Genomic DNA, 16314 nt, shown 5'->3' with positions numbered 1-16314 from the left:
AGACTTTGGGGAACACGGGGTGGGTGGAAATTTGTAGATCCACGCAGATTCCAGAACATTCCACCAGAGAAATGTGGAGAAAATGTGGTTTTTAGGCAATTTTGGAGGTTTACAAGGGATTCTGGGTAACAGAACTTGGTGGGAGACAGTCAAGCCGCCCCATCCTGGATTCCCCTGTGTGTCTAGTTTTCAAAAATGTATAGGTTTGCTAGGTATCCCTAGGTGCCGGCAGAGCTATGGTTCAAAAACTACAGCTAGGCACTTTGCCAAAAAAGGGTCATTTTTCGCTGTGAAATTGAGGAGTGTACCCCTTACGTTTTGCGCCGTAACCTGTCGCGGGCACTAGGCCGACCCACACCAGTGAGGTACCATTTTTCTCGGAAGACTTTGGGGAACGCGGGGTGGGTGGAAATTTGTGGATCCACACAGATTCCAGAACTTTCCACCAGAGAAATGTGGGGAAAATTGGGGTTTTTTTGGCAATTTTTTAGGTTTGCAAGGGATTCTGGGCAACAGAACCTGGTGGGAGGCAGTCGAGTCACCCCATCCTGGATTCCCCTGGGAGTCTAGTTTTCAAAAATGTATAGGTTTGCTAGGTTTCCCTAGGTGCCAGCAGAGCTAGGGTTAAAAACCTACAGCTAGGCACTTTGCTAAAAAAGTGTAATTTTGCATTGTGAAAATGTGGTGTGTTCACGTTGGGTTTTGAGCCATTTCCTGTTGTGGGCACTATGCCTACCCCTACAAGTGAGGTACCATTTTGTATCGGGATACTTAGGGTAATTCAGATTTGTAAAGGAACTGTTATTACCTATTGACTTTCGATGCATTTCTGCCTTCCAAATGAAAGACATTTTGTAAAAAAGAAGTCATTCTAAAAAATGACTGATAATTCTCATGCTAGTATGAGTATTCCCAATTTCGGAAATGTGCAAATATCTACTATTTCTAAACTCTATATCTTGTTCCCATTTCAGAAACACATAGGTGTCTTTCATACCGATTTTTCCATGTACACATTTTTACAGAATAATTACTATATACCCGGTACATAATAAAAAACCATTGCAAGTTGCTGCTCAGTTTTTGGCTCTGGGTTCGTCGGGTTCTTGGTGAACCTACAAGTCCTACATATCCCCACAACCAGTAATGTCCAGCGGATGAAACGGTATGTTGCTTTCAAAGAGCTGTCATAATTAGAAGAAGTTACAGGTGAAAACGTTGACACAAAAGGCTTTTTTTTCAACACATTTTCAATTTATCCTATATTTAACTGTTAGTTTCTATAAAGAAACCTTGATGGATCTACACAAATGACCCCTTGCTGAATTCAGAATTTTGTCTACTTCTCTAAAATGTACAGCTTTCCAGGATCCATTATTGCCTTTGTACCCATTTCTACCATTAACTGGAAGGAGGTTGAAAGCACAAAAAATAGCAAAAATAGGCTTTGTCCGAGAAAAATACCAAAACGGTGTAGCAAATCTTGGGTTTCTGACAAAAGTCTGGTATCCCCTAAAAGCTGGGAAAATTGTGATTTCAGCCCCACAAACCCTTTTTTGATAACATTTGCAGGGAAAAACCCAGATGCTTTCATTTGCAGCTTGTTTTTCCAATTTTTTCCAAAAAAAAACAAAATGTTGCTGTATTTTGGCTCATTTCTGTGACACCTCCAGGGAAATCCACAAACCCTGAGTACCTTCAGAATCCCCATGATGTTGGAAGAAAAGGACGCAAATTTGGCATGGATACCTTATGTGGTCAAAAAGTTACAGGGGCCTCAGCGCGCACTACCCCAAATAGCCAAAAAAGGGCGTGGCACAGGAGGGGGAAAAGGCCTGGCAGCGAATGGGTTAAACAATCCCTTATAGAAACACATAATTATTTATACAGGAACTCTTCCAATCTCTCACTCTCACATATACTCACTCATATACACCAGTACTCACATATACTAGTTTAAAACATATGTTGTTACTTATAAAGACACTATTGAGACAGTCATTCACTCACTAACACACCCATACACACACTCATCCACCCATACAGTCCTGCACACATGCTGTCTTCAACACTACGAACAGTGAGTCACTCATTCATGCATCTATGCGCTAAGAAATACCCGCACCGAACAATACAGACACTCATACTGATACTCAAAAAAACAACTAATAACTCTTATAGACACTTATGTAGCTACTCACCAACACAAGCAGCCACTTATACACAAAGTGAGAGACTGTTACAGATATTTAAATATTTAAACATTACTCGCTAACCCATGTATTCACTAAGATACACTTAATCAGTCAACAATTTTACATAAAACCCTTCCATTTAGACACCTATTTACCCATTTATTCTTCCATCGAGCTTCAGATATACATATATAAAAAATATTTAATTTTCAGAGAGACACATTCACTGGATGATGTCATCAGTGATGTCATTTGAGATGTCATCAGTGATGTCATGAGTGATGTAATATGTAACGTCATCATCAGTGCATTGCGGGCGAGCGAGTTATAGTTAGCTGAACTAACTATAACGGAGGAATTTCAATGGTTTTGTATGAGTTGAATGTCCAGCTAACTATAACACCCCTAAAACCTTTGTTTTTTTCAGTGAATTTCTAAGGTTTTTTAAATGCTAATTCCTAACTATAACATGTCTAAAACCTATGGTTTTTTCTGTGAATATATATACATATAAAAGTAACCCATTTACAGGAGTCTTAAACAATTTAATAATTACGTATAAATTAATTTTGCATTTTATTATTACTTAGTTAACTTCCTATTCTATACCTCTACCAACCTAGCACCCCATATTAAATGAGAAATGCACAATTTACATAGGGCCCATTATGATGTTGGGCGGACCACAACTGACCAACCATCAGTTGCGGTCTGCCGGACATGTGGAACTGCGGACGGACTGTCTGATACTTCTGTCTATCGATATTTATAGCTCAAAAATTTGGAGAAACACTGACTGAGCGTATCATTGTGGTCTTGAAGAGTGTTTTTGGCTGAGGGGGCATAGAAGACTCAATACTAATGGACAATAGGGTGAAATTGGTACCTAAATAAATGCGGGAGTTCCTTTTCAGAAATGGCATCAGAAAAGAAAAATGTGCTTCTTACCATCCAGAGGACAATGGGATGGCTTAAAGCTTGAAAAGAGTCTTATAATAACTTATTAAAATAGCTAAATGTACTGTTAAAGAGTTGAATGAGGAAGTGAATATGACCATGGAAGTATACAGACTCACATTATCTTAAAGCACAGGTAAAACACCTTTTGAGTTGTTCTGGAGTAGCAGACCCAATAGTGTGGTCTTTCCTTTGTGGGTGAATTTCAAGGAGGCAGATTTAGACAGTAATTGGAGAAGAAAAGAGTTTTTCAAAAATGAAGGAAAGATTGGAGTGGTTTAATGCTAGGAGAACCTCCAGAGCCTACAATCTTCTTGGCAACCTCAACTTTCACCTGAAAGACAGAAATGAACCCTGTTCCATAGCACTACTCAAAAGCTTGAACAACATTGGACTCATCCAGCTCATCAGACCAACACACACAGCAGGACACATATTGGACCTCATCTTCACCACAAGCAACAGCATCAAATACAACTATACCACTCCACTCACATGGAACGACCACTCCATCATACACTTTCAAATTAACACACCTTCGTCTCACGCTCAGTCACGGTCAACATCACTGCTTCCCAACAACTCTGCTACAGCCTGTCCAACTTCTTCCACAGCAAATTTGCAAGCACCTATGGCAACTTCCCACACCAACCCAACTTCGGATGCTCATAGTAAACCTACACACTACCAGCCAAGAAGGCCTCCTGACAGGATGGACAACCCTCACCAGACACAACACAGCAGCAGTCATGCAGATTATTCCCTCATGGGCCCCAAGGGACTAATATCCACACTACAGCTACAACTTGGGAACATCACCATCCAGCGCCACCCTGACCCATATCATCACAATTTCATCACTTTCCCAGATGAATGTAAACTTGCAGAAATCAATGCCCTTTTCAAGAAGCCGACAACCAGCCTGAATCAGCTATGCAACTTCCGACCCATCTCCTTGCTCCACTATCCAGTCAAAGTGATTGAGATGACCATCAACATGCAACTCACAGACTACCCTGAGCTTCACCAACTTCTAGACAACACTCAATCAGGTTTCAGAAAGAACCACTGCACCAAATCAGCACTCATTGCGGCTACCAATGATATTAAAACCATTCTGGAATGAGGGCAAACAGAGGCCATCATCCTGTTCGACCTCTCCATGGCCTTCAACAGTGTCTCCCACAACACACTCATGAGCAGCCTCCATGAGATTTTGGCATTCAAGGATCTGCTCTCAGATGGATCCATTCCTTCCTCACAGGAAGAACCCAAAGTGTCAGGCTGCCAACTTTCACAATAGAGATCAAGAAACTGATATGCAGAGTCCCACAGGGATCGTCTCTCAGCCCACCCTTTTCAATATATACATGATGCGACTCACCAACATCATCTGATCACAACACATCACCATCATCTACTACACAGATAACACCCAACTCATCCCCTCCCTGATAGATAAGACCACAATAACTACCAGAGCCATCTTCACCGTCTGCATGACAATGATAGCAGCCTGGATGTGAACCAACAGCCTGAAGCTCAATTCTGACAATGCAGAAGTACTGGTCTTCGGCAACAAGATCTCCTCATGGGACTCCACCAGGTGGCTGTTGGAGCTTAGACCAATACCCATACCCACAGGCTGCACAAGATATCTAGGGAGCATCCAAGATGGCAAGCTCAACAATATGGCTCAATTCAATGCAGTGAGCACCTCCTGCTTACACATCCTACACATGCTGCAAAAGACCTTCAAATGTTAACTTCAGAACACCGATTAGACCATCACGCATGCACTCATCACCAGCAGGCTGGATCACGGCAACACTCTCTGAGCCGGAATCTTCGAACAACTCCTATACAGACTCCAAACCAACCACAATGCTGCCATAAGATTCATTCTCAACCTTACATGTTGCACCCACATCTCACCGCACTTCAGGGAGATTCACTGGCTCCCCATTTGCACGCACACAGAAATCCCAACACAGCACAGTACCAGAATACTTGAACAGTGGCAAACACTTTCACCAACCCACCAGACACCTACAGTCTACATTACTCTCACTCTCTCACATTCCCTGCATCCGTAATAGTGAAACAGGTGGTTGGTCCTTCTCCTTAATCACACCCAAGATATGGAACCTCCCTCAACACATTAGAGCCTCCTTCTCACTTCTCGAGCTGTGCAAGAACATGAAGATCTGGCTCTTAGAATAAGCACATTGAAGACCACGCACCTACACACCTGCCCGGACACCTGGATACACTCTCAGGTGATTAGTGCACTACACATACCATAATATAACATAACAAGAGAGTAATAAAGAGAACAGGAGTCAACATAGGTGATTAGGTTCTAGTCAGAATGCCTGATAGAATAATCTGGGATCAAAGTTTTTGAAACCCATCAGGGGGACAAAAATAATTGTGAATGTGGTAAAAAACTGTCACACATTTCGAATTTGAATAACTTGGTGGTGTTCAAACTAGGGGGCATATTCTCAAGGAGCTATCGCCGAGTTATCTGCACTTTATCGCAGCCAAAGTCGCAATAAAATTACCGCTCCATTCACAAGCTGGTGCAAACCGCCAATATCACCAGATTTCCAGTGATAGCATCCTCAAAAAACGTCACCACAGATGAACACGGCAACTATCGCTAATGAGATGCAGAGTAGGCGTTCCCAAGCAAAAAGCCGCGATAACACCACACCTCAACATTCTCAACGACCAGCCTCATCGGCGATAAGACCAAAAAACCTGCGATAAGGCGTGTTAGCAGCAGAAATCTAACACCTGCTCTGACCTGGTGCAAAGTCGGACGACAACCGGCAACAGAAAAGGAAGCCCAGACCACAGCCACACCGGAAGGCCAACAGATGCCATGGAGCCCCTGATCATGCAGCTCAGAGCCCCAACAGGGCCACAACACCCACCGCCACCACACCCAGGACCACCCACTACTCCACCGTACACCCCAGGACAAACCACAGCGGCAGGGCGGACAAAGACAGTGGATCCCCAGGAAACGTACCAGCCTCACAGACCTACCACCAGACAATGTCATTGCCCACTACAGGCTCAAAAGGACAACCATCCTATGCATCCTGACCATCATCGCCCAACAGGCTGACGGCCCCAACACAGCGGACAACCAACATCCCACCCCAGGCCCAGACAAAGCTGCTGGCTGTGCTGCACCTGTTGGCCTCTTGTACCTCCCAAACAACAACCGCCAGAGTCGGAGGAGTCTCACAGCCAGCCACATCCAAGTCCCTCACACCTGTCCTGGATGCCATCATCAGCCTGGTACCCCAGAACCTATACATCCACCACAATGCGCAGAAACAGCTGGAGACCAAGCAAGAACTATATGCCATAGCTGGATGCATGCACGTGTTGGGGCAATCAACAGCACACATGTCCTACTTGTGCCCCCTGGTGACACAGCACACAATTTCCTCAACAGAAAGCACACACCTCCCAGCAATGTGCAGGCAACTTTCGAACACCGTGGAATCACCACCAACATCGTCGCCAAACTACCCAGGCAGTGTGCATGATACCTTCATCTTCCGACAGTCCTACATCAACCAGCGCTTCCAGGATGGCACCAATGGAAATGCACAGCCCGTTGGCAAGTACCAAATGAACACCCCACACACCTCAACTCCACAACCATGCAACTCACAACTCTGGCAATGCACACGTCACAAAATCACATACAACATGCAAAACAACATGTCCATCCACCAGACACGACAGCACAACTTACTGTGGTAACCTGGGCTAGCCATGTACATGAGCCATCAACGTCATGGCACCTCAGCCACACAATAGAGGAATGTGGGGAGAGGTGGGAACCAGGCATGTGTGAAGGAGGCAAGTGACTCATGAATGGGAAAGTACACAATGCCAAGTGTGCCAGAGATGTGCTGGACAGACTGCAGTGTGCTGGACAGATTGCAGTATACAGAAAAAACCCATATCCATGTCGACATACACCGCTGGTGTATGGAGTGTAGTGGACAGTGGATGCAACCATGTCACCCCAGCCAGTGGGGAAGATCGTGGAAATGTAGCCTGTTTCGTCCCCCCCTGTAAGCGTGAGCTGAGGGGGCTGGCCTGGCGTACAAAGGGCAAGCATAGGGTGTGAATAAAAAGCACGTAGCCCTGGGCGTGGTTCTCTTCCAGAATGCCTACTGTTTCTGCCAGGGCGGCGCCTCTCACCCCACCATGAGGCCAACTCTACCGTTGTGAGCGGAGTTGCCTGCGATCCTGTGTGCTATCTGCTGTACCCCGAGCCGCTGGACCCCGAACCTGTTAGGCCCACCTTTCTGCAGCCAGGCTACACTGCTCACCTGCCGACACTGGCGTGTGTCAATGAGAGCCCACCACGTGCCGGCGCAAGCTCCAAGCCCGAGGCCCGTGACCTTGGCAGCCTCCTCAGACCATCATGGCCTCTGCGACACAGGCCCGCTTTACTCCTTTCTCGTTAACGTACTCTACCACTGCATCCGGCCTACACTACAGTTAAGTAGGTCACACATTTGGAACTGAGTCTTGTTTATGTAATGGCAGAGTACACACTTCATGGCTGAGTCATATCTGTGTGCTCCCTTCTATGTGGGGCAACCAACACTGTGCACAGCATTCCAACAACATCTGTCTGTGGTCTCTTGCTGACAACTGCCTTCGGGCGACACTGAGTCTGAGTAGGTCACACACTTGGAACAGAGTCTTGATTCATGTATGCCAGAGTTCATATCATTGCACGCAGGGAGAGGTGTAAGACGAAGACGCGCTTCAGTCAGGAGGAGAAAAGTATTATCGTAACGGAGGTGATCAAACACTGCCTACAACTGCTTTGGTGTCACTAACTCTGTGCATTGTGGGACAACGACACGTGCCTGTGTGCCCTTGCTGACCGCTGCCCCGGGCCTACACTGTGGTGAAGTAGGTCACACATATTAGACTGTGTCTTGATTTCATGATGTCCGAGGCCAAACATACATGGCAGCCTTACATTACTGTACAACCTTCGAACAGGTGGCAGCAACTCTGTGCATAGCATCCCATTGACACTTGTCTGTGGGCCCATGCAGACCGCTGCCTCCGGCCTACACTGCTGTCGAGTAGGTCACACATTGGGAATTCAGTCTTGATTTATTCATGGCAGATTGTATATCATTGCACTGGCCTCATCACAGACTGCATCCCCTTTCAGCTCCGGTGCCACTAAGTCTGTCCCCTGACATCCATGGACACTTTCTGGTTGAACTTTGGTGGCGACTGAGTCTATGGACTGGGGGTTGTCTTCATCATCATGTCGGTGATACAGACTTTGTGTCAAAAATGAGGCTGTAGTATTTCATTCCTCTATTTGCTGCTTCCAGACGGCTTCTGCCCTCTGCATCATGCCCTGGAGAATACCTTCCACTGTACCCCGCAAGCCTCTGCCACATCCACCTTGGACATCGACGAGGTCCCGCTCAGCACTTCAGTGCCCCTTTCTCCCTACACCGCAAGTCACTGTCCCCTGGCGGTGTGCCTTTGCCGGCTGCAGTGCATCCGGGGCCACTATCTCTGTGCAGCTCAAGTCAGGGACCCTGTCTGCTGAGATATTGGATGGCCTCTGAGACGGTGACCTTGGGTCATCAACGCCATGTGTCTGTGGCCCTGCGCTGTACGAAGCCTCCTGGCTCAACTGCGGTCGACCAGGGCTCACACATCAATTCGAGTCCTGACCGGCCCGGATGTCGCATAACTGCAGGAGGCACATGCCACCACCGCCAGGACCGCCTGCAGGCGATGACTGCCAGAGTTGAAAGTGCCTTACCGCCAGACTATCAGAGTTGGTCACACCTGTCATGGATGCCATCATCTGCCTGATACCCTACTCAGCACTCCAGGTGCCACAGACTCAGAGCACCACGACTCATGGACCATTTCTGATTGAGTTGTGTGCTGTGGAGAGCTTACGCAGCAATGTCACCTCAGGCAGTTTGGGAGACCTGGGACGATGATGAGGAAGATGATGCTGGTGTAACACACACCACTGCAGCTGCATAAGGTATTTTCTGAAGGGACACAATCCTAGACATTTTCTTGACATGAGAAAGCTCAGCTCTAGTGCCCCAACATCAGTACACTGCAACTCACAGACACTTCTGTTTGCATGTTGGGTGACCTCTGTTCTTGCTCCGGCTACCACCATGATGCTCCACAGTTGCCTCTGTAATGCTGTTATTTTCTGTTTCCATTTTCATAGTGTTCACTGTTCAAGTTATTGCCAGCACCAGCAACTCCATGCAGGCTGGCTTACACTCACCCCACACACATCCAGCACAGGCATCACTGTATATGTGCCCCTGCCAATAAAGGAGCCGGGTTCATGTGCCCGTAGCCAGTTCCACGAACTATCTCAGAATGTCCGTGTGGTCATGATGTATGCATGAGGGTCCCTGGGCCTACAACATTACATTGTGCTGTGTACAGCGGCTGCAACCATGTCGCCGATGGCAGCGGGTAAGACCTTGGACATGCAGCTATGTCGTCACCCGCTGAATACGTGGGAGGAGTGGACTGGGCTGTCGTATGGAGGTCCAACATGGGGGTGTGAATGATGATTCCTGGGCTCTGGATGTGGTTCATTGCAGAAAGTATGCATGTGTTTCTGTTGAGGTGTGGGTCTCCTTTGTGGGGTGTAGGTGGTCCCTGGTGGGACTTGAACACCCACGTGTGTGATCTAGTTTGGCTTCCATGTGCTATGACCCCACCCGCACCTGTTCGGCCACCTACTTTTGGCATTCTGACACCTGGTGTTGGAATGCAATGTGTGCCGAGGTGGAATGTTGGAAGCCAGCCGCAGAGGCGGGTGCTTCCTGCTGTGTGGTCTGTGCAGGGGCTGGTGTTTCCTCCATGTAGCTTGGCTGCACTGCTCCTAGGGGTGGGTTGCCTAAGATATCCATGGGCTGTTGTAGGGCATCGTTGTCGAAGGTGTGGTGGTCCTCTCCAGCATCACTGATGAGTAGTCTGGTCTGCTCTGCTGGAGGTGTTGTTTGTCCCTCTGCAATGTGAAGGGGAGATGCATGTTGACATTGTGTTGACATGTGTGTTGGAGCATTGTTCTGGTTTACGTGCAGATTGTATGACAATGTACATTGTGACTGTTTGGGAGGTACTGTATATTTGATGCCGGACAGAGAACATCTGGAGTACATGATGCATGTGAGGTTGTACACGTATGTTTCCATCTCACAGTTTACTGCTATGTTGGATGTGATTGGCCTGTTTCTGTGCATGAGCGGACCCAGTTGTGTCCTCTGTTCTGCAGTGTCGGTGTTATACTTTGTACCACTTTGTCGTTGGATGTGCTGTTATTGCTATGTGTGTGTGCTGCAGTGTGCCACGGGGATCAGGGACATGACTACTCCATAGTCTTCACTGGCTCCCGATCGACCAAAGGGCAGCTTTCAAGGTGGCTTGCCTCACATTCAAAACCCTTCATTGCCCTGGTCCCGCGTTTGTAAAATCTCTTATTTGTCCCTACCATCCTCAGCGTGATCTCCGTTCTGCCCACAGCCATCTGCTAGCCACCCCCAAAATCAGAACCAAGAAATTCGGTGGTCGCCGGTTTTCCCATCTTGCCCCTGGACTTTGGAATCCCCTCCCACTCCCCATTAAATCCTCCTCTTCTCTTATGAACTTCAGGAAACTTCTTAAGACTCATCTTTTCCCTCTTCTCAGTTAGAATCCCGTTTTTTCTTGTCTCCCCCTCATTCACTCTGTCTGTCAGCGCCAGGAAGCCTCGGCGATAGTGCGCTTTACAAATCTCACCTAAGATAAGATAAGATAAGATATGATCCAGGGTCATTGTGATTGTGCAGTGTGCTACACATCATCGTGCATATGTGCCATTGTGTCCATCTCCCCCTGTCCCCCCAGTCCCTTATCGTCACTCACCCGGTTGATGTTGTGTCAGTTCCTAATGGGCTGTGTCCGGACTACCAACTTCTTGTACCGTCTCCACCCTGATGACTGTGGCCTCCATTTACTCCAGCTCCTCCTGTAGCGCAGGACTCAAACCTCCTGTCACCATTGCTGCCTTCCTGTTGGCAGCGGGTTTGTGCTTGCTTTGGCTTTTCACATCGTGCCAGCGCATCTTGTCCTCCTTCATAGACCTCCTCGACACTCCGACTGCATTCACGTTTGTCTTATTGACGGTCAGTGGATGGTGGTGTTCTGTCACCTCCGTGACGCTGATCTGGTTTTCCTGTGGACTGCACCCCGTCTGCCTCTTCCTCTTCTCCTTGCCCTTCCCCAACCATGAGGTTCCTTGTGGTGTTCTGTGGGGCTTGTGGGGTTCGCGTTGGCCTCTGCACTCGGTACAGGAGCATCTATGGTGCTACGCAGTTTCTTTTTCTCTCCCTTTTTTTTTTTGTTGCTTTTATGGCGCATTTTCCCGCATGACGCATAGGAATTGCAGGCCTGTCGCTGGTTATCGCTGATTTTTGTATCGGGGTTGGCCTAATCGCAACTTTTTGGGCGTTCGTGTTTCATATTTTTGCGGCGTCGCGTTGTGTTTAACATGGTCAATTGACGCGTTATCGTGTGACTATCGCATGGTGCCGCCAGGTTCAGAATACTACGTTAACACAGCGTTGTTTTCCCACGATAGACTGCGATGTGCAAAGTTGCGCTAATCTAAATTTGCGATGGTTATCACACGTTCTTGAGAATATACCCCTATATGCGATAAATGAGAGGGAGAGCTACAATAAAGATTGTAGTGTGAAGTGTGGTAAGGATAGCAAAGTGATTGACAGAGTATCTTTGAGATTGAGTAACAGAGTTGCAGGAATCCCTAAGTACTTTTATGAATATAAAAGATGAAAATATGCCAGTGAATTTTGGTCACCCTGAACTGTGTAATTATATTTTTCTGTTGCTCTTATTGTTATCCATAATACTTTAATCAGAATGTTAACACTGTTCTTGTTAGTTATGTCACATGTAGGCCTGGGTGAAAAACAAATTACTCTGGTCTAATTCATGTAATTTTGGGAATTTTGATTAATGCTAGCTATGGAAAATTTCTGAAATTATGCCATTATGCCACTTTATGTAGTTACAATTTACAATTAAACCCCCATCCGATATAGCAAATGCAAAACACAGACCACAATGCTTGTTCTTCAGAGTGCTTTGTTAAAGTTCATACTCACATCAAAAATTGATGCAAGGATGCAATTTGCACTAAATTGTAGCACAAAATGCTAGATTTATGTATTACATAATTTTCATGTAATTACCTCAAAGCAAATTTGACAAATTTAGCACATAACTTGTTAAATGCCTTTGCTTTTTTGGGAAGTTTTATTGCATTATGTGCATGATTTCGTAGACTATATATATTGTTTAGGGGTGCGTTGGTAGAAGTGGTGTGATATCTGATTTATTTATGGGCATGGAACAAAGCACATGTAAGCAAGCAGGAGGAATGGAATGTTGTGATGTGTGGGCTTGAATAATGAAAGAAGGGTGCCTCAATAGCAACTGGGTAGCTGAGACATTTTCTTGTGTGAAATAAACTTGAAGATAAACATTTCTAAGGTGTAGGCTTCTCGAATGAAGACTCTTACCGACTTTATTACAAGACTACTGTAATAAGTTATTACAAATAAGCGGCTACATCATTTTCTTACTCCATTTGATTATAAACATCACAACTCAACTGTAGTAACCATGTTCAGTAAACATTTTTTTATATTCGGATTGCCTGCTCCTATGCATTATAGAGATTATATTGAATGCTAGCTTCAGTCAGAACTTTTCCATAACTGGTAAAATGTTTCAGTTGCGTTTCCAGAGTGGTGGAGAAAGGGGATGGGGTCTCTCATCAGCTCTCTGGAATCCCCCAGTGTGGGACTTCTTGGAGGTAACAGAAAGGCTTTTTTGCCCCCAAGCCCCCTCAGCATCAAAGATGATTTCTTCCCCCAACCAGTATTGCACCGGGAGTTGTGTTAGCAGAGTAGTGGAGGAAGGGGCTTGGGCAACAAAGATCTCTCAGCATTTCCACAGTTTGGGACTTACTTGAGGAAGCAAGAGGAGTAGTTGGCCTCCAAGTACCGTTCACCCCAACCAGTGGTGCGCCAGGAGGTGTGTTTGTAGAATGGTGGAGAAGGGGGATGTGGCCTCTGACAACCTCTCCCAGTCCAGCTGTGTGGGACTTACTGGAGGTAACAGGAGGAGTAGTTGGCTCCCAAGGACTCTCAAGAGCCAAGGGGACTTCATCCCACAACTTGTAGTGCACCAGGAGGCATTGTTTGTAGCGTGGTGGAGAAAGGGTGTGTGGCTTCCAACAACCTCTCAGAAGTCCCACTGTGGAAGTGACTGGAGGTAACAGGAGGGGCAGTTGGACTTCAAGGACCCTCAGGAGTAAAGCGGATTTCCTCTGCCAACAAGTAGTGCACTAGGAGGTGCATTTGCAGAGTGGTGAAGAAAGAGGGCATGGCCTTTAAAGATTTCTGAGCAATCCCGCTGTGTGGAACATACTGGAAGCAACAGAAGGGGGTCCTGGCCCCCAAGGACCCTCAGCATCCAAGGGGACTTCATCCCCCAACCAGTAGTGCACCAGGAGGCACGATTGTGGAGTGGTGGAGAAAGGGGGCGGAGCCACAGTTCACCGCTCAGCAATCCCCTGTATGGACTTACTGGAGGTGACAGAAGGTGTTTTTAGAACACAAGGGCCCTCTTCAGCCAAGGGGACTTCATCTCCCACCCAGTTGTGCACCAGAAGGCACATTTGCAAAGTGGTGGTGAGAGGGCCAGGGCCCCCAGCAACTTGCCAATTGGCTATTTTTCTTTTCTTTTTCATTTATTAGAGGAGAGGGCTGGGTGGCCCCCTTCCCTCGGCCTATTCTGGTCCCTGGGACCCCTTTCCCTGGCCCAGCCTGTATTCTGGGTGCCCTGGTCACACCCAGAGCACCCACTCACACCTGTTGGGGACCACGGGGGGAGCCTCAAGCCTGAACATGCAGCTTGCTCTCTGTAAAAGCAATTCTGCTACACTAGCATCAAGCAAGAGCATATTTATTGCTCTCTCTTGCTGGAAGTGGATTTTTTGCTATATCTTGGCGGGTGTGAATAAATTGTGCAAACTGGAAGCAGAGAGCTCAGGGTAGTTCCCAAATTCCGGCGGAGAGCTGCTCCAATGTAGAGCATCCTGCAACACCAGCAACACTCTGAATCGGCTCACCTCAAATATCTGTTTTCCTAGCAATGTTTTTAAGCATAGGATTAGCAAATGGTGATCCACGCCGAGCTAGGAAGTGAGACAGAGGAAGCTGATAAACAAGCAGCTCCCTCTGTCTAAAAGCAATTCTGCTGTGTCTTGAGTAAGCAAGAACATTTTACATGCTCTTGCTTACTCCAAGCAGAGCAGAGTTTGCTCTGGCTTGGCAGAAGTTGTGGTGTCATCAGTAATGTCACTGACCATGTCATCAGTGATGTAATATGTGAGGTCATAAGCAGTACATTGCAAGGGACGTGAGTTATAGTTAGCTCAGCTAACTATAACTGCTGAATTCTACTGGTTTTGTATGAGTGCAACCTGAGCCTAACTACATTACAACGTTAACGTACCCTTTAGGTTTTTAAAGGAAAAAAGAATTTCTATATATCTATATCTATATTTATATCTATATATATATTCACTGAAAAAACCATAGGTTTCAGGGGCGTTATAGTTAGCTGGACTTTTCACTCGTACAAAACCATTGAAATTCCCCCGTTATAGTTAGTTCAGCTAACTATAACTCGCGCACCCGCAATGCACTGCTGATGATGTCACATATTACATCACTCATGACATTGTCAGTGACATCACTCATGACATCACTGATGACATCTCAAATGACATCACTCATGATATCATCCTTGTGATAGAGTGGCAGACCTCCTCTCCCCCTAATATAACCTTTGATACACACATTCAAATTGCTCATTTCTAACTATGCCTACAGAGATAGGACAGGTGAAGAAAGGAGAAAAAACGCACAGAAAGAAAAAAAAGAAATGCAGAGAGAAGCAACAGAAGTCCTCAAAGACGAAGAAAAGTGCAGGAAGAAGGATAACGTGCAGAAAGAACAAACAGAAGAGCAGAAAGAAGCCTTGTTGCAAAATCATCCTGTACCCTCAACTTTTTCAGACGGATACTGGTGGTAACTGAGTCTGACTAACCAGTCCTAGAGCCAGTGCTATGTTAAAAGACACTCAGAATACAGTGAAAACACCTACATACACTAGGGAACACTATGCATTGGGGTCCCCCTGTGATCAGCATGACCACCTCTGTAAGCCCCTAGTATATAATAGGGCAGTGGATTAAAACTACCTCTTAAAACGCGCCACAGGGCGTGTTTGCACCCGTCACCTCAGGCCCTGTCCCCTCACTTCCCACTGTGTAAACATGACCTGTGGCCATTTTAAGTTGGGAGATTAAGTCCCCTTGAATCCTGAGGGTCCCTAGGGTCCAACTAGACCACTAGGTACCTCCAGTAAGCGCCACAGAGCTGCATTGCAGAGAGATGTAAAAAGGGGCACGGCCTAGACCACCTCTCTGCAACGCAGCGCAGTGGCGCTTACTGGAAGCCCCTGGTGGGCTAGTTGGCCCCCAGGGTCCCTCAGGATTGAAGGGGAATTATTTCCCCAATCTAAAACGCGCCACAGGGCTTGTTTGCACATGTTAACTCAGGCTCCGTCCCCCCCTTTCACCACTGTGTATACACGCCCTGTGGCCGTTTTTAGTTGGGAGATTAAGTTCATTTGAATCCTGAGGGTCCCTAGGGTCCAACTAGCCCACTAGGTACCTCCAGTAAGCGCCACAGAGCTGAGTTGCAGAGAGGTGTAAAAAGTGGCACGGCCTGGACCACCTCTCTGCAACGCAGCTCAGTGGCGCTTACTGGAAGCACCTGGTGGGCTAGTTAGCCCCCAGGGGCCCTCAGGATTGAAGGGGAATTATTTCCCCAACTTAAAACGCGCCATAGGGCGTGTTTGCACACGTCATCTCAGGCCCCGTCCCCTCCCTTCCCCACTGTGTAAACATGCCCTGTGGCCGTTTTTTAAGTTGGGAGATTAAGTCCCCTTGAATCCT

Source organism: Triturus cristatus, chromosome 9 (assembly GCF_964204655.1).
Source record: "Triturus cristatus chromosome 9, aTriCri1.1, whole genome shotgun sequence".
In the NCBI taxonomy this organism is placed as follows: domain Eukaryota; kingdom Metazoa; phylum Chordata; class Amphibia; order Caudata; family Salamandridae; genus Triturus; species Triturus cristatus.
The sequence above is the reverse complement of the archived record's forward strand: the minus strand, read 5'-3'. Positions refer to the sequence as shown.